The following is a 12,881-nucleotide window of genomic DNA, read 5'->3' as shown; positions in this document are numbered from 1 at the left end:
TACCTTGATCTCTTCCTTGAGGGCTATTTCTAGGGCTTATCTTTCTGGTTCACGTTTAAGCCTGTGGTCCTGGGGTGCATTCGTTGTGGTTGTGGTATGTAAGTTGGTTGTTTAGGTGTAGTGGGTTGTGTTATTCCTGGCAATAATTCTAACAATATCACAGCGTGATTCCCGCAGCAAGATGTTTCACTATTACTGTGGTAATGGGAAAATGCAGGAAACCTCAAAAGTCTTCCCTGTCTTCATTGGCATTCATCATGTGCCCCCTCCTATTTCTAGGTCCAACCACACATATACGTATTTTCAGCCGGACCCACTGTTATTACCTCCACCCAGTCTCCAGTTCATGTGACATATTTTTTTTCAGATCACATTTTACGGCATTACCACACTAATCTATCGAGATTCCGATGAAAGTCCCCTGATAATCCAAAAATGGATTCTTCAAGCCACCCCAAATTCTCTCACTGCAAATGTGCTTCATTTTTCCCCTGCATACTTACCACGCTCACCCTAAAAACCACTTTCCTGGTGGCAAGCTCTGTCTTGCAGGCTGCCCTTCCTGCGATTTTTCAAGGAGAATGCTTCTCTCAAGATACACCCTACATTTCTGCCAAAGGTGGTTTCAGAATTCCAACTGTTCCATAGCGTTGATTGGTCCGTTTTCTATCCACCTCCATATCCCTCTGAGGATGAGCAAAGGCCACAAAGGTTGGACCCTAAGAGAGTGCTCAGTTTCTACATGGCTACCACAGCAGAAATTAGGCATGGAGACAAGTACTTTGTGACTTTCTCCCTTTCTCCCTGTCCAGGAAGGGACTGGCTGTGTCCAAATAGACAATCCCTCACTGGATAATTCTCTGTATTGCAAAGTGTTATCAGAGAGCAGCAATAAACACAGGCCACTAGACACAGGCATCAGATCTGATTCTACCAGGGGCGTAGCAGCATCCTCCGCCTTGCAAAGGGGTGTGGCAAGTAAAAGAGATTTGTCGAGCAGCGATGTAGTCATCACTCACACGTTTACTAAGGATTAATGCTTAGATGTAGCATGTGGTTCTGATGCTCGATTCCACAGAGCAGTGTTATAGAACTTCCTTGTTTGCGTGCTTATGTCCCCCCACCATAATCTGAACTGCTTTGGGAGCCGATCAGTTGAAAAATCTGCAGGAGAATGCAATCCATTAAAGGAGAAATGACGTTGCAGTAATGTCTTTTCTATGGGTGTTTCTCCCGAAGATTCCTCAAGGCTCTTGCATCCCGCCTGCTATGATAGTGGTCTGTTTCTGTGTACTGGTTGTTCTCTATTTAAGGTGAGAACCTTAGGTGATGACTATTTGGTGTTAGGCACATTTGACACATTTTGCATTAGGTACTGTCAGACGATTGCTTTCAGTATGCTATCTTTTCCTCACAACCCAAAAAACGATTGATTTCACCTGTCTCGAGGTATGTTCACAGACATGTGTGACTGTCTGTGGACATATCAGGTACTATAAGAGGGAGTGGATGATTATTAGGTGCATAGTGTGTAAAAACAAGTTGTCCAATTCATGGTAACGTATGTTGCAATGGTGAAAACCTGTGAAATTGATTGGAACAAGGTTGCTTAAGGGATGGCATGGTTGCAAGGCAAAATAAAAAGAATCTAAGAAATTCACCAGTTATGACAAGCTATGCAACCATAATGCAACCCCACCCTACTCTGCTCATATTAAGACACAGGAGATCAAAGATGACATCACAAATGTCATCATCTCAGATCAAGGACCAGCTAGGAACGCCAGTGCACCCGTTTGGGAAAAGGTGGCAAGGCATGAAGTACTATTTGAAATGTCTAGCCTGGGAAGCTGAACCCCAAAGGGAAAGACCGGCAGAGATTGGCCCAGTTTACCAGCTTAGCACGGAAAGCAACGGGAGGGGGAGGAGGCAACCAAACAGGGCAAGATGGCCTATGGAAGAGAACAAGCAAAAGAGGTGCATGTGGGTTATTCGGTTAAAGTTAACGTGTGAGGAGGTGAACCAAGATACCAGTCGGTGGAAGTCAGAGTGTGGAAAAGACTAAGAAAGAGTGTGTTAATTGGTGATAGAAAAATTGTACTTGGGTGTGAAAGATGGTTGAATGTCATAGAAGGAGAGGGGAAGTGTAGTGTAGAGTAGAGACAGCATGGATTGAAGAGAAGTGAGGAGAGGAGAGTAGAGGTGAGTATAGAATAACAGGGTATTTCCTTTTGTAAAGAACATCCATTTTAAGGGATTTCAGGCTATGTTCCCTCTAGATAATCCCTGGAGGGACTGAGAGAGATACGGCTGCAGCCTTTATATCCTCACTATAGTACATATCATAGAATGCAGGGGTTACCAATCACCAATTGGCTTAATTGGGCACAGGGTAGCATAGTTTAGGGAGGTGGAAAGCCCATGAGAGACGAGAGGTACAATAATGAATGTGTCCTTCTATTCACACATAGTAACTTTCATCTGCTTAAATTGATCAGTGAAAAAGAAAGTTTCTTCAATGATCTCACACATAAAGGCCAAAAAAATGTAATTACACCACTAATTTCGGGTTCAACCGAGAGTGAAGGGATTTAAGAGCAGGCTATTAAACGTAATGAAAGACTCTGAGGGGAGAGAAAATATGGAAATTAAGATGACAGGAGACAAATATAAACCTTTGATAACTAGGAAAAAAGAGATAGGAGGAGTGTAAGCATGTATAGCGTGTCAAAGAGACAAAGCGCTTCAATACGAGTTTAGTGGTAATTCAGCAGTACATCCACCAAATTACTGCCATAATTAGACATTTCTTCAGGAGGTTTTATTTCAAGATACTAAACTTATATCAGAGGTTTACCTGGCCTAGAAAGTTGCATCAGCACTAAATGTGAGCGAGCTTTGGGGACATAGGAAAGTTGAGCCCACAACTTTTTAAATCATTATTTTACCTCCTGACTACTAGCTTAAATGAGCCTTTGAAATGTGAATGATCTTTAAAGGGCATCACACATGATTTTAAATAATGTCTTTATTGGCTACAAATCTGGGCCAGCCCAGTGATACAATCTTAGTGAAAGGGTATGATAGATGTTTTATGGTTAATGGCAGCTAGAAAATTACCATGGTTTAAACATATTAGATAGAAAGCTAATATTCCGAGCTTGTAATATTTGTGATCTTCCAGTGGCCCATCATCTTTGCTGCAGTGGGGCTATGTAAAGCCAATTGTTAAATGGCAATCAAAGAAGTATGTCCTCTCAGTATTTTGAAAGGAAATGCATTTTAGGCGGCAAACTCTGTCTTAAATTAATTGACTATTGTCCCTATAAAATCTTGTTCTTGAAATTATGTTTAGGGATTTCACCGCTGGTTAAACTTGCTGCTAAATTCAGATCAGGAGACCATTTAATGTTGCCATTGTCAAGTGATGCACTTTCATTTTTTTATCGGAATATTTATATAATTCCGCATGGTAAATGACCTTATATACGGAGAACCTAGAGATACCACTTGTGACAAATCAACTTTCGGTGGACACCAGTGGTCCAGGTATGAATATCGGTTTCTAAACCATCAATCAGCCCCACACCTGAAGGGATTTGAACAGATTGGAAACACAAGAAAATTATAAACCTCCAGTTTTGGGAACATGAACGGAACGGCAGACTTATCTCCGCAAGGTTGTGAATCGCTGATTAGATGCAACACAGCGATAAAACAATTGTTACCCAACGATAAAAGAGACTGTCAAGTCAAGGTTTTTATAAAAATATCTACTTTATTATTATGACAACAGACAGTTCTGCCACGCTACAAAAAACAACCCATCCTCTAAAAGAATGCAGAGGACAGTTTTGAGAAGGAAAAGGGATGCACTTTGGATACTGACATGAGGGTAGTTGGTAAATTAGTTAATCACAATAAGTCAAGTATACTTGGCTTCATCACAAAGGGAGCAATGGGTTGTAACATGTCAGTAGTGGCCTTCAGAGAAGGACCAGTGGGGCAGAACCACAATGTATCTCGTGCTTGTAGAAGTTCTTGGTGCTCGACAGTGAAGAGTTGGTATCGGGGTGCTGCGACAGAGTTCAAGATCGGACACAGCTGCGGTTATCAGGCGGCAGGCAGTTCAGTGAATGAGGCTGGACGGATGGCTGCAGGCTGGCCTTAACTGTGGCTTGGGGTCAGGAATCATCTCAGTGCCGATTGGCGGGTCTTGAGCACTGGTCAAGACGTCTCGAACGGTTTGAGCGACTGAAGCGTGACAACAGTCAGCAGTACAGTCGGTTGCTGTTCGAGGGGCTCAACTGGCTTGAAAATGTCCTTTAAGGTGGATGCCAGTTGATAATTGTCAATGCAGTCCTCCTAGCTTCTACACTGGGCTCGTGTCATCCTTAAGGGTGGACGGGCCAAAGCTGAGAAGAGTTTTGCAGGCAACAGCCTTGTCCTTGCTTTAGTTCAGAGACTCTCTGGCACTTCCCACCTGGGAAGCTTGCTTGCAGAGCCTAGCAGGGCACGCTGTGTCCTGGCTGGGTGCAGGTTGTGGAGATGCTGGAGCGTGATCTGGATTCAGTATCTCCCTCTGTTCCCATGGAGATGTTTAGGGCAGGGATTTTGCTTCCCTCTTTGGAAATCCTGGCCTTCGGTTCACTGGCAGAAGCTGTAAGGCAGACTGTACATTCAGCCAGGGTCCAATATGCAGTTCTTCTTGTCACTCCTTGCAAATTCTTCAGATGATCTCCCCAAAAGCGGGCTTTTAAAGCCAGATAGACCACAGTGATAAGTGTAGGCTAAGCCTACCTTGATGAACCAATCCTGCTCCCCACCAACAAACTAATGTATGCATGAGGTCATAACCAGAGTGTTTTGCAACAGAAAAGGTACAGTGGGTGAAAACATGTAATACTAAGTCCCACCCATCTTCCTGTCTGTTGTGGATCAAAGGGTCTCTCAGGTTAATTATGATATGATATGATATGATATGATATGGCATTTGTAACGCGCCTATATACAAGTGTTTCAAGGCGCGACGGGGCAGGGAGGGGGGAACAAGGGGAGACAGACAAACGATCCTGCTAGGCCAGGTGTCATTCAGATCGCGCAAGTGCATGGGTAGGGGGGACGGGAAAAGTGCAAGGGGGAAAGGGAGAGGGGAAAGTGCGGTACAAAGTGATTAGTAAAATACAAGATAAATAATAAGGGCCAGCTGGTGGCAAGTGCAGGATAAGTGCAGACAAGTGCTGAGAAGGGGGGCTGTAAGGATACAGAGACAGTCCCGCAGTGCAGGGGTTGCCAGGGAGGCAGTGAAGGGGAGAGTGGCTGGGCCAAGGGCAAAGATTGGTGAGTGGCCCAGTTGCTGATTCAGTACAGTTTCAGTGATTTAGCAGGGGAGAGGGGGAGAGAAAGCAGAAGCAAAGAGGAAGGTTTTGAGGTGCTTCCGGAACTGGAGATGGTTCTCCTCAAGTTTCAGGGAGGCAGGAAGGCTGTTCCAGAGGGAGGCCCCTGCTGCGGAGAGAGATCTCCCCCCAACTCGTTGCTTGGAGAAGCGGCTGACCCTGAGGGAGTTGGAGGTGGATGAGCGACGAGCTCGAGAAGGAAGATATTTAGGAAGAGAGAGTTGAAGGTATTTTGGCCCAAGGCCCCAGAAGGCCTTGTGGACAATGCAGAGGGTTTTGAACTTAATCCTCGCAGCCACAGGGAGCCAGTGTAGCGATTTCAGTCCTGGAGAGATACGGTCCCTGGGCTTGAGGCCAAGGACAAGTTTCGCAGTCCTGTTCTGGATGAGTTGCAGCGGGCTGAGAGTAGAGGCAGGCAGATTTAGATAGAGGCTGTTACAGTAGTCCAGCTTTGAGAGAACAGGGTCTGGAGACAGTGAGCTTCTGGGGGAAGGAGAGGAAAGGAAGGATACCTCTGAGGTGGTGCAGCTGGTAGTGTGACTTCTTAGAATCGTCAGAAATGTGAGGAGAGAAGGAGAGTGTGGAGTCGAAGATGACCCCGAGGATTTTTGCCTTGCAGATAGGAGAAGGAAGAGGGCCAAGAGAGGCCGGCCAGAGAGCTGCAGGGAAGGAGGGAGTGGGTGTGCCGATGAGTAGAATATCAGTCTTACTGGCATTAAGGCAGAGGTCGTTGGCGGCACACCATTCCTGGTTAGCAGAAAGACAATCAGAGATGAGGGAAGGAGAAGAGGAGGCCGAGGGTAGCTTGAAAATGAGCTGGGTATCATCCGCATAGCACTGAAAGTTGGGGCAGAGAGCAGCGATGTGGTGGGCAAGAAGTGCCAGATACTGGTTGAACAGCCAGGGAGAGAGGTTAGAACCCTGGGGGACACCACAGGTAGAGAAAAAGATGTCAGAGAGGAAAGACCCCAGTTGGACCTGGGAGGGTCGATTTGAGAGGAAAGAGGTCAGCCAAGCCAGAGCCTGTCCAGAGATACCCAGGTTATCATGGAGACGGTTGAGCAGGATGGTATTGTTGACAGTATCAAAGGCAGAAGAGAGATCAAGCAAGATGAGAACACAAGGAATGTTAGAGTCAAGGTTCGAGAGTAGATCCTCACGGATGTTCAGGAGAGCAGTTTCCGTGCTTCTGGCGGCTCTGAAGCCAGACTGATGGTCATGAAGGCTACCAACATATTCAGCATGGAGATTAAGCTGGAAGATGGCCAGTTTCTCCAGGAGCTTGCCCAGGAAGGGAGTGATAGAGATTGGGCGATAGTTAGCTGGGCATGAAGGGTCGGAAGAGGGTTTCTTAAGAAGGGGGTGCACAAGGGAGTGCTTGAGAGGGGATGGGAAGACTCCAGAGGCGAAGGAGTGGTTGCAGAAGTCAGCAAGGGCAGGAGCCAAGGCGTCGATGTGGTCCTTGATAGTTTTGGAGGAACAGGGGTGTACTTGTTTTGACGAGACTTTCATAGATCGGACTTGTCTCGAAACCTTGTCAGCAGAAAAAAGGGGAAAGGTAGAGAAGGAGAGAGGAGGGGTGGCTGCAGAGGGGCCAGAGGACGGGCCGGGAGTAGAGGGGGGGAGGTGATAGGAGGAGAGTGAGGACAGGATGTCCTGAGTTTTTGAAATGAAGTGGGAGGCCAGTGCCGTACAGAGGCTCTGTGGTTCCTGATTAAAGTGACAGGTCTACCTTGAAACTGCAGCAAGAACAGACTTTCTGTCTCCATCAATCCACATACTCATACCTTCTGAATGGGGGCCCCCTGCAGGGGTTGCCTACTGTACACACATAGCCCCAGACATAACAGGTTACTGCCTTTGATACAGATAGACTGCTGGCTTCAGGGTGACACAGTGCATATCAAAGTTTGTTGGGGTTTTCCTGAATTTTGTTTAGCCTCTGCAGCCAGGCCCCATCTGGGCATGTTTGAAGTATACGGTATTAGTTTGTTAATTTTGTTAATTTCTGCCACCATCTTCAGTGCTTACACAAAGGATCAGAGAATTAGGCTGGCAATGGCAGGAGGAAGGTTTTGGCCCTCCCCATTTCTGAGATGCATCGTGTACTCGACTTTTCAGATCCCAACTAAATATGACAGGGAGGACTGTGTTGTAGGCTGTGTCCACCCAGAGTACACAGATCTATGTGTATGCCATGCAGTGAGCATAGGAAAATATGTGCGAATTAGCCCCACACATTTTCAATAGGTTGATCTATCATTCAATTTCATATTTCAAAAAGGCCCAGGTGAGTGCACACCCACTGTGCAGATGGTCGAATTCCTCACACCACTCTAAGCAAATTAGATTTAAAATAGGCTAAAAAGGAATAGTAATCAATGATGAAAGTTGTCTTTTGCACTTACAGGTTGAGTTAGGAATGTTAGTTCCTTTTTTTAACTTTGTGTAATGTTACTTTTTGAAAAATTAATCTTTATGATGACTTGTAAGCATATATTTTGATTAAATGCTCACTTTATTATGAATATAGTATATATTGTAATTGTTTTTTGTATAGTTCTGCTTTTGTGGTTTCTCACCGAAGTAAACTTAATTGATTTCTTGAGTAGCCTCAGGTGGTTTGATGGATTTGCATTATAGTGAAAGGCTGGACGGATGGCTGCAGGCTGGCCTACACTGCGGCTTGGGGTCAGGAATCATCTCAGTGCCGATTGGCGGGTCTTAAGCACTGGTCAAGGCTTTTCGAACGGTTTGAGCGACTGAAGCGTGACAACAGTCAGTAGTGCAGTCGGTTGCTGTTCGAGGGGCTCAACTGGCTTGAAAATGTCCTTTAAGGTGGATGCCGGTTGATACTTGTAAATGCAGTCCTCCTAGCTTCTACACTGGGCTCGTGTCATCCTTTAGGGTGGACGGGCCAAAGCTGAGAAGAGTTTTGCAGGCAACAGCCTTGTCCTTGCTTTAGTTCAGAGACTCTCTGGCACTTCCCACCTAGGAAGCTTGCTTGCAGAGCCTAGCAGGGCACACTGTGTCCTGGCTGGGTGCAGGTTGTGGAGCTGCTGGAGCGTGATCTGGATTCAGTATCTCCCTCTGTTCCCATGGAGATGTTTAGGGCAGGGATCTTGCTTCCCTCTTTGGAAATCCTGGCATTCGGTCACTGGCAGAAGCTGTAAGGCAGACTGTACATTCAGCCAGGGTCCAATAATTAGTTCTTCTTGTCACACCTTGCAAATTCTTCAGATGATCTCCCCAAAAGAGGGCTTTTAAAGCCAGATAGACCACAGTGATAAGTGTAGGCTAAGCCTACCTTGATGAATCAATCCTGCTCCCCACCGACAAACTACTGTATGCATGAGGTCATAACCAGAGTGTTTTGCAACAGAAAAGGTACAGTGGGTGAAAACATGTAATACTAAGTCCCACCCATCTTCCTGTCTGTTGTGGATCAAAGGGTCTCTCAGGTTAATTGAGCTCTCTGTGGTTCCTGAGTAAAGTGACAGGTCTACCTTGAAACTGCAGCAAGAACAGACTTTCTGTCTCCATCAATCCAAATACTCGCACCTTCTGAATGGGGGCCTGCTGCAGGGGTTGCCTACTGTACACACATAGCCCCAGACATAACAGGTTACTGCCTTTGATACAGAGAGACACGAGCTGGCTTCAGGGTGACACAGTGCATATCAAAGTTTGTTGGGTTTTTCCTGTATTTTGTTTAGCCTCTGCAGCCAGGCCCCATATGGGCATGTTTGAAGTATACTGTATTAGTTTGTTAATTTTGTTAATTTCTGCCACCATCTTCAGTGCTTACACATAAATCAGAGAATTAGGCTGGCAATGGCAGGAGGAAGGTTTTGGCCATCCCCCTTTCTGAGATGCATCGTGTACTCGACCTTTCAGATCCCAAATAAATATGACAGGGAGGACTGCGTTGTAGGCTGTGTCCACCCAGAGTACACAGATCTATGTGTATGCCATGCAGTGAGCATAGGAAAATATGTGCGAATTAGCCCCACACATTTTCAATAGGTTGATCTATCATTCAATTTCATATTTCAAAAAGGCCCAGGTGAGCGCACACCCACTGTGCAGATGGTCGAATTCCTCACACCCCTCTAAGCAAATTAGATTTAAAATAGGCTAAAAAAGGAATAGTAATCAATGATGAAAGTTGTCTTTTGCACTTGCACGTTGAGTTAGGAATGTTAGTTTTTTTTTTTACTTTGTGTAATGTTACTTTTTGAAATATTAATCTTTATGATGACTTTTAAGCATATATTTTGATTAAATGCTCACTTTATTATGAATATAGTATATAATGTAAGCTTAGAGAACCTATGGAGTACTGCACAAAGTACCCTAGTGAATTGTTAATGAAAACTCTACTAAAAGCTCGTCTCAACCTACTACCCACCCAGGAAATTTTAGCTATCAGAGCAGCATCTAAGGACAAAGCTTGTCGACTCTGCAAAAATTCAGAAACAATAGAAACTACAAGACATCTACTGATGGCCTGCCCGGCGATTGCACAAGAAAGGGACGCCTTCTTTGGCCCTCTACGCATAAACTCTTTCGTAGACGATGAAGATACGTGGCGGAACCGTCTAATCACAGGAGCTCGTACTAGATGGTTAATTCCGACGGCTAAACTTCTAATCATCGCCATGGAAAAGACCAACCTCCATTGATGCCAACGCAAATTTGTATCCATTAGCTAGAAGGCGTCCCAGATCTCCCCGCACAGTCTAGACGACCAAAGAGTCCATCTACTTCGTAATGACGAAAAAAAAAACGCTTTGTAAAAATCTAAAAAGATTATACCAAATAAAAAAATAAAAAATATATATAATGTAATTGTTTTTTGTATAGTTCTGCTTTTGTGGTTTCTCACCGAAGTAAACTTAATTGATTTCTTGAGTAGCCTCAGGTGGTTTGATGGACTTGCATTATAGTGAAAACATGTATAAACCATTATTCACTCTGTAAAAGGGTTACATGTGTATGGAGTTAGTGCAGATATCTTTCTGCTTGCAATGCACAGAGAATATGTTGGAGGAATCTCTTTCTAGTGTATGTATATTAGTAATATCATTTAAGCATTCCATGTATGTAGTGGGGAACTTCCTCAATCAATTCATGGCTATTATAAAGAATTGTGGGATTCAAACTCTAATCCCCAAGGGGGAGACTTTACTTGCAAGGCTAGAGAGGTGAGCCCGCTAAGCAATAATCCCCACAAGGGTTGTCAGTAAGCAGGATCTCACAGGGAGAGACTCACCCTGAGGGACAAGCACTTCTGTTAGAGGAACTCTCTAACACCAAGACAAGACCACCAAGTCAGACCACTATGTGTTATTGTCATACAGAATTCTCAAGTTTCGTCTTGAAAAACAACCCATCATGACGAGAAATGATGGAAGAGTAGTAATGATTACTCCCAATATTGTGACGAATGACAGTCAACTGAGGATTCAGAACATTTATCAGAGAAAGAGGAGGGACTATGACTATGCAGTGGAGGATTGAGCATTCTGTCTAACAACCAAGGAAGGACTCCTCTTAACATCAGACATGGAAGAAGCCCAGGAGCTTCAAACCAGTCAAATCATGGCTGGGCTGCAAGACTGCACAGGCTTCCATCAGGAGGTATAAGAAAGTGTTGCCGGGCCAAAGACCTCTAAGGAGACTGATGAGCAGAGGGCAAGGGAACCCCATGAGGAACAACTAAGCAAGAGCATTGGTGTGGCCCTGGAGGGGTGGGCTAGTGGGATTGACAACTGCACCAAGACCATTGAAGCGTGTAAGCCACTGAGCCACGGAAAGAAGCAGAATGCTTACGGAAAGAAAGAACAAGGCATCTGGACATTGTGTGAAATCCCACTCCTGAGAGCAGGCCAGGTGAAACCTACCCCTGTGAAACAAGGTAACAGGGTCAGCGGGCGAACCAGGAGGCCTCACTGCAACCAAGCGTGCTGCCATCATACTAGTTGCAGGACTTGGCCCAAGTTAGGAAGAGTAACACATACCCTGGAAGTCATCCTACTTGTCCCAGTAGTCAGAAAGAAGTTAAGAAGAGTAACAAATACTCTGGGACTCAGCCTAAAGGTCCCAGTATTTTAAAAGAAGGTAAGAAGGATGTTAAGAAGAGTAGCAAATACCCTGGGACTCATCTTACTCATCCCAGTAAGTGGCTTGAGAATAAGGAAGGCCCAACAAAAGGCAATGAGTGTGAAGAAGAGGTATACAGTACTCATTATCCTATATACAAAGAGTTGACGATTGAGAGAGTAACATTAAGAGTAAGGAGAATACAAAGAGAGATTAATTGCCCAGTTGGAACTACGAAGAGAAGGAATTTCAAAGACACTGAAGAGAGATGTTTGGCCCAACATTCCTTAAATAAACATGGCTAGACAGGAAAGGCCTAACAGGAAAGCATCCTGGAGAAAGAGAGACTGGGACAAGTCCCCTAAATCATTTCCTTAAGTATATTGCTCAACAATGTCAGAGGACTTCATGTTAAAAGCAAGAAAGGTTATCTAGGATAAGGGAGTAATTCTCCTAGACTTTGGTTGTTTGGAAGCTGAAGAAACTTATTCGGGAGAAGGGGAAAATGATCATGATCTTATTTGGTTATTTGACAGTAGAAGAAAAATAGCTGGAGAAGGGAGGGATTCTTTCTCATGGTCTTTTCATGTTGGGAACCTTACAAAATCTATCCAGGAAAAGGGAGTCATTCTCCAGTCGTCTGTTGTTTGGAACAGTTTGAAATCTATTCAGAAGAAGGGAGTCATTCTCTTGGATATTTTTTTGTTTTCTGATAGTGGTAGGGATAGTATAGCATACAGTTGAACAGATGACAGACAATTTTGGACTTCCCTAATGACAACAAGGACCCTAGTTAGATGGTAATATAGGGAACCCCATAGATTAGGGCTACTTAGCAGAGGCGGGAGCGATCGGGAGCGGTGCTCCTATACTTTTTTATTTTTAAGTTTCACTGTTCCTATACTTTTATTTTAAAAAGAAACCGTTCTGCAATGGTTTAGTTTTCAAATAAAAGTGTAGGAAGAAGTTGAAGCTTGCACTTCAATGCACAGCACTGAACATTCCCATGAACAGCAGGTGTGTTTCTTTGGGGGTTTGGATTGTGTGTCTGAGGGGCTGCAGCGATGGGGTTTGTGTGGAGCGATGGCAGGCCAACAGGGAACATAGTTCCACTACTTCTTTTCGTACACTTCAACCACTGCTACTTGGGCATTTTTTCTGTGATTATTTAAATAAAATTCCCTGAACCAAGAAGCACTGCTCTGTCTCCTCCTTCTGACTTAACACATATGGTATCAGGAGTGTGATTCGGCCCAGCTGATAAAAGTTGGGCAACCCAAAGCATTGATTTATATTCTAGTATATTTGTTTTCCTTTCCCCTCATTAATATTATGTTCAGATAGGAAACTTCTATGGCAAGACCAAGTCATAAGCTATCT

This window comes from Ambystoma mexicanum, chromosome 2q (genome assembly GCF_040938575.1).
Source record: "Ambystoma mexicanum isolate Mex_15411 chromosome 2q, UKY_AmexF1_1, whole genome shotgun sequence".
NCBI classification, from domain to species: Eukaryota; Metazoa; Chordata; class Amphibia; order Caudata; family Ambystomatidae; genus Ambystoma; species Ambystoma mexicanum.
The sequence above is the reverse complement of the archived record's forward strand: the minus strand, read 5'-3'. Positions refer to the sequence as shown.